General features: G+C 42.2%; 1 long non-coding RNA gene across 1 annotated transcript; it reads left to right on the plus strand.

The window, feature by feature from the left end:
* Nucleotides 1-2,192: 2,192 nt before the first annotated feature.
* On the plus strand, nt 2,193-3,595 carry LOC131239253 (uncharacterized). The gene is made up of 2 exons (XR_009168108.1): nt 2,193-2,741; nt 2,791-3,595. It is a non-coding gene; the product is annotated as an uncharacterized LOC131239253 (long non-coding RNA).
* The last annotated feature ends 3,242 nt before the right edge of the window (nt 3,596-6,837 follow it).

Raw genomic sequence — 6,837 nt, forward strand, 5'->3', positions numbered from 1 at the left:
CCCGGCCTAGGCTAGCCCAGCTCAATTGGCTATTTGCAGCGGAGGATGGAACTGTAGAGATAGTGTCTCGTCATGGGGATGGCGCATCTAGTTCGGAAGGTATAGGAAGTGCAGCTAGCTAGTGTTAAAGCCCTGTCGGCCCCACCATGATGTATATGTTTCATCCATGCCGCCCATCCATTTTTCCAGCTCATTTTAGTACATGAGACCAAATTTGAACCATATCCAAAGCTCTAGTGGGCTACACCACAGAAAAAGTGTGGATAATAACATCCACATTTGAAACCTTCCTAGGGCCTACAATGATGTTTATTTGTCATCCATCCTGTTTACAAGGTCACACAGACTGAAGGGAAAACACAAATATCAGATTGATTCAAAACTTTCGTGGGCTCCAAGAAGTTTTCAGTGGTAAGCGTTCAATCCCCACCGTTTCCTATCGTGTGGTCCATTTGAGATTTTGGTTCCTAGCTACCTACAATAGTTGAAGCAAATGGTTTTTGGCCATAGGCAGAATATTACTATTGAAAACTTGGAAACTCTAATTTGAAGGTCTTGTTTCAACAGCACATGCAAATTTCATATTACTGAGGATGTTCACAAGGTATTTTATGTCTGAAAATCCCAACTAAAGACTTAATCCATGGAATCTTTCTTTGCTATACAAATATCTCAGCTCCCGTATCAATGGAAACCTTTTCCATTTCCATTGATTTCCATCGAGTTGGTGATATGCAAACATGCACTTTGTTGCAAGCTTCCTACAACAGTTGTAGGAAATCAGCGTCAGTTAAACATCAACAGCAGCGGCCACAACAATGCAGAGAAGTTACGAGGCCCCAAAAAATTTTCAAATTCCATCCACTTTCTGCATCTCCTACGATATCAACCAGCAACAGTCATAACCCTTCAATAGAATTCATCAACACATTTAGAACTCGCTCAAAAAACTTAATTTAAAAATTAAAAATAATAAAAAAAATAAAAATAAAAATAAAAATAAAAACAGCTGAATCTACAATGGAACAGCTCACCATGCATTTGTTGTCAGTCCTTGCATTTGGACGAGAGGCTTAAATATAGCCCACAAATTTCAACCATGCTATCCTTCTGGAAAGCATCCGTTGGCATTGTAACATATATACATACAGATACAAACATTGTGCCTCAATATAGATCGTTTTGTAAATGACATTGCTTTGGAATTCAACAGAGAAAAAGAAATTGTCTTTTAGAGAAAAAGATCTTTGTATTTTAACTAGTTTCCGGTGGTGTGGTCCACCTAAGATTTGTATCTTCTTAATTTTTGGGACTATGTCTTAAAATAAGCTGGAAAAACGGATGAACGGCGTGGATAAAAGTTTATACATTTAGGTGGGGGCCGTGATCCGGGTCCCACCCATATAGCTGGTTCCAGGGTCGCAGCAAAGCCGCGCTACAGGTTGCCGGAAGGGTGTTCAGAAAGCAAAGCGATTGTGCTTCGACTCCATGGATTCTGTTCTTGTGCATAGTAACTTTGGAGTAGATTCTTTGTTTATGCCTCTTTTTTTCATTCATAAAACTTGTTACTTTAAATTTAAAAAATTATTATTATTATTATTTGGCATGAGAGGCGGATTGCGTACGTAACGTAGTTACTCAGTATAGTATAGCGAGTAAACTCCGTTGGTCCACCATCATATATATGTCTTATCTATGCCGTCAGTCCGTTTTATCACCTCATTTCAGGGTATGAGCTCAAATTTGAAGTATATCCAAAGCTCAAGTAGACCAACAACAGGAATTGAACACCTACCATTGAGATTTTCTTAGGAGCCAAAGAAGATTTGGATCAAGCTGATTTTATTTTTTTCTTAATCCATGTCTTTATAACCATATGAACAGGTTGGATGAAAAATAAACATCACTGTGGGCCCTAGGAAGGTTTCAATGCTGGACCTTATTATCCCACTTTTTCCTTAGGTGTGGCCCACTTGAGCTCCGTATGTGCTTAAATTTTGGGCTCGTTCCCTAAAATGATCCTTAAAAATGGATGGACGCGATGGATAAGACACAGACATCACCTGTGGGCCCCACATATTGCGTACTGAGTAACTCACGCAATCCTCATCCGTTGTTGCGGCGTTTGGCTTCGTATTTTAGATGATGCCTCGTGGAACTTCCTTTTTTTAGTGTAATGGGCCGGGATTAGCGCTAGCCCAGTCCATCTGCTGTTGGGGTGGCCCACAGATTCGTGCTAATGATGAGACGTCCAAGAATTTAGAAAACTGTCGATATTGGGGCATCGGATGCTGTTGGCTTTATGACGTAGAGTGCACTCAGATCCTCTCTATATAAGACCATGGAAGTCTGTAGTTTTATACAGCAGTTGGGTGAACTTCCAGCTTCCCTTCAAAGCTCCTGCTCCACGCCGTTGGAGCCTTTGAAGTTGGCTGTAAGGTTGAAACTGGGCCCCGCTGGACTAGACCCAGGTCTTTTCCAGCGCAGGCTCCTCAAGGGTCATGGGTTACTCCCAGATAGGGCAGTTAGTAGTGGGCTGTCAACGGGTTCGGAGGTCCGTCAGTGTTTCTGGCCTAGCCCGCTATCTGGCTGGGCTTTGCCTGGAAGGACCGAAGGCCAGGGTGGGTGTAAAAGCTAACAAGACAGGGCTCAAGCTTTCTACAGGAGCTCATCGGCTGGGTCTGGCCCATCTAGGATTTCAAGGGCATTTTTGTCATATATGATGCATGGTGGGAGATCTTGTCCAAAGTAGTTTGTTGGGCTCCGGCTCGGGCTGGACTCGGATTTGAGCTATGATAATCATCATAGCCTAGGTTCGGGCGTTTTTTATTTTTTTTTAGGCCGATTATGTAGTCAGGCCAGGCACAGGCCTAAGTTTTACTTTGTGAGCTGGGCATGGACAATCTAAGGTCTGTCAAAGCATGGCCCACAGAGTAAAACCTATGCCCAGGCCCAGGCCCATGTCATCCCCATTGCAGGCCAAAACAAACAGGCCTGACCCATAATGATTATCCATGAACCGAGACTGACTCCGGCCTGAGCCCGAGCCCAGCCATTCACTTCTGTGGAAGATCTGGGCTGTTCATTAGGTGTACCTAATCATGGATGATATTGAAAAAAATGCCCTTGAAACCTTCAGCCAGGATCAGGCGAGATGATGGGCTCTTACGTACAGCCCAATAATGGTCTGCTTAATAAAACAGCCAGGCACGAAACCCCGACGGGCCATATGCCGACCGTTGACAGCCCTAAGGGTAGTATTTGAAGTTGAATCTGCTTGAAAGCCTGACAAGTAGATATGGCCCATGATCCATTAACATAAATGGGCCTAAGAAACCTGATTGTCGGCCCGGCCCAGTTGTAGCCTTGACTTAACCCATAGAAGCGTTGGGAGGACAGTAGCAATTTGTGTTTGTTGGGCAAGTTTCCTATCTCCCTCGTAGGCTCCTGGTGCTCTCGGCTAATGTCGATATGGAGTTTTGGGTGCCTTCGAGGGTGATCGAGAGCTTGCTCCTCATGATTCGTGGCGGGCCTGGCATTGAGTGGGCCAGCGTTAGTTTAGGCACTGATTTTTAACTGATTAGATTCAAAATTTTGATTTTGCTTGGCCCGGGACGGCCCATTGGCAGCTTTGGATATCGGTCTCTATAGTCTCCACACAGAGACTATCCGAGTGGACTGGAGGGTTGTGGTTCTTCCGTGCCATTGGATGTTATAAACCGTGGGATGGGCAAACCATGATCCGGACCGTTTATCGTGTTGGGACATCTCTTTTCTTTTGCAGGCATTCCCGTGCTGGGAAGACACGGGTAAAATTACCCTGCTGTATTATTTGTATGAGAAGCTTGGCACGTAGCAACAGGCAATCCAGCTGTCCAACATCACATTAACGGATGATCAGACAACGCCAAAGGAAACAGTGGTGATTGAACGCCCACCGTTAAAGGCTCCTTGGGGCCCACTGTAATTTTTGTTTGCCACCAACCTTTTGATTAGATCATATGGACCTAGATGAAGGGAAAACACAAATATCAGCTTCATCCAAAACTTTTGTCACCCCTAGGAAGTTTTTAATGGTCGGCGTTCAATATGCAATTTTTCCTATGGTGTGGTCCCCTTGAGATTTGGATCTGCCTCATTTTTTTAGTCACATATCCTAAAATGAGTTGGAAAATGGATGAACGGTGTGGATAGAATACATGCATCATGGTGGGGCCCACATAGCTTTTCCAGCAGCACAGCACGGACGGAGGTGCTGTAGGACGTTAGTGATGTGTGCCACACTACGCAATCCGAGTCCCTTGTGGCAGCATTAAAATTACTGTGTGGGATGATCAGACGGTTGAAAAAGCACGGCAAGGTAATAAGAAACGGTTAAAAATACACCAAAGACAATCAACGTAATAAATACACTAATCAAGATGGTCGCAACAAGGAAAAAAATCTGGCCACATCAGTGCCTTACCATGCTGGTTGACGCGGCCCCAGCCGCACCGAATACTCTCCCTGTTAGAAATGAAGGCACGCAGAAGATGTTTGAAGGTGGTTCGGGCTCAAAGCCACACAGGTCTAGGCCAATCAAATCTCACCAAGACAGGGCCTCACCGAGTTCAGTGTTTCCCCAGTCTCGCCCAATCTGGTTCCTGTAAAGAAGGCTGGAAACAACCATTCTTAGATCAGCAACATCCATGGAGAAGATTTTGCCTGCAACACTATATATATTTCACCTGCAGTAATTTGCGACCCATCTACAACAGTCGTTGGAGTTTTTTTTTGTTTTTTCTTTCTTTCTTTTCTTCTTCTTCCTGTTAGAGTGCATGCATGCCTTTCTATACAACTGTATATAATAGAACTATTTAGATAAATTAATGCATATTCGTTAAGACCTCCACCTTTCCTATATATATATATATATATATATATATGAAACGGATTCGCTACTCCCCCTGACACCAGCCAATGGCTGGTGGTCGGTGCTCTGTGGGCCCCACCATGATGTGTGTGTTTCATCCATGCCTTCCATCTATTTTTATAGATAATTTTACAGTGTGAAACCAAGAATGAGGTATATCCCAATCTCAATTGTACCACATTACAGGAAACAGTGTTGAATGAGCATCGACCATTAAAAACATTTTGGGAGGCATAAAAGTTTTGAATCAAGCTGATTTTTGTTTGTTCCCTTCATCTGGACCTGTATGATCTAATCAATAGATTGGATGTCAAATAAACAATACAGTGGGCCTTAGAAGTATTTTAATGGTGAATATCTAATCATTATTTTTTTCATGTGGTGTGGTCCACTTGAGATTTATATCCGTATCATTTTTTATATCAAGCCATAAAATGATCTTTAAAAATGGATGAAACAAATACATCATGATGGGGCCCACAGAGCACCGAGAGTAGCCAATTCGTTTCCATATATATATGTGTGTGTGTGTTGTCTTAAGATCGAATTACTACTAAGACACACGCAAAGGAGACGTGTTGAACGATCCATTGCAATGTAGAGGGGATCGATTTTGGACACCACCTTAGCATGTACCGGACTAAAAAATGAACATGGATAGATATTATGTGGGCAATGTCCTCACATATGATATTCCACCTGAGGGGTTAAAAGCCGTGACTTCTGATGACCAACCAGCATATAATATGATAAGAGACCCACTCCAGATTGAGATGGACGTTCCAGATTCATATGCACCCATCGAATAGTCCCTCTCCACGGTTCCAGCCGTGACTTCTAGTATGCTCCAGATAATGTATCTGATAGCTCACATATATATTTCGTTGATTTAATTATGTGCTCTAGTTAGAGTACCATTCTTTGAATAATCTATTGGATTACCGGAACTCCAAGTGATTATCTATAGGTCCGAAGAAAGAAATTATTCAGAGAGAAGGAAAACGAAAGTAAGAAAGAAAGAGAAATAAACAAACTAGAAAAAATTAGAAAGACTGGGGAGAGAGCTGTGTGTAAGCACCCAATTTCTCTGAACCTTCTTTTATTAAATCAACTGAATAAGAGTAGTGCTATCGCACTTTGCATGAATCACTCCTTAAAGAATATTTGTATCCCATTGAACACGTGTTTACTGGCTTTGCTGCTCAAGAACAAGCAACTGGTTTCTTCCCATGTATTTCATTTAGGGCCGTTTGGCAATGTGGATTTAAATCTGGTGGATTTTAAAACTCGTAAAATAGAGTAGATTTTGCATAGTAACCTTTGAAATGAGAATGCTGCTGGAACGCATAGCCAGTGATAGCCTCTACCCAAAATGGCTACAATTCAATCCCTATAAAAAGAACAGCCATAGATAAGATCACATGAAAGAATACATGTTGTTTTGGTTAGAAATCTTTTTACCAGTTATCTATTATTAAACCGCACTATCCCAGACTCCCGATTTGCAATCACCCACGTCCCTATGCAAACTTCAAATGCCATAAAGGCTTTTTTGAGGGATTTTTGGAAGAATCAAAATTAAAATCTTTCAAAATATTTACATTTAAGTGATGGAAAAACTGAAATCCTCACAAATCCCCCAAATGATGCGGCCAAATACAGAATATCTATGACGTTGGATTTTGTGATGGACGGCCTATACCATGAAAATCACACTTATGATCAAGTGATCATAGCTACTGCTTTTTTTTCCTGTAATTTACGCTTGGAAGGCCACCACTACGATGACTATGATCATGCGATTTAACTACCACCTATATTAGGGCCCACTAGATGGGGAGCGGATTGGATATTGAACGCTTCAGTAGCCAAAACGCTACTGAAATGACGTGGTGAAATTCAGTTGGTTGAATGCCATGAGCGTG

Source organism: Magnolia sinica, chromosome 3 (assembly GCF_029962835.1).
Source record: "Magnolia sinica isolate HGM2019 chromosome 3, MsV1, whole genome shotgun sequence".
Lineage (NCBI taxonomy): Eukaryota > Viridiplantae > Streptophyta > Magnoliopsida > Magnoliales > Magnoliaceae > Magnolia > Magnolia sinica.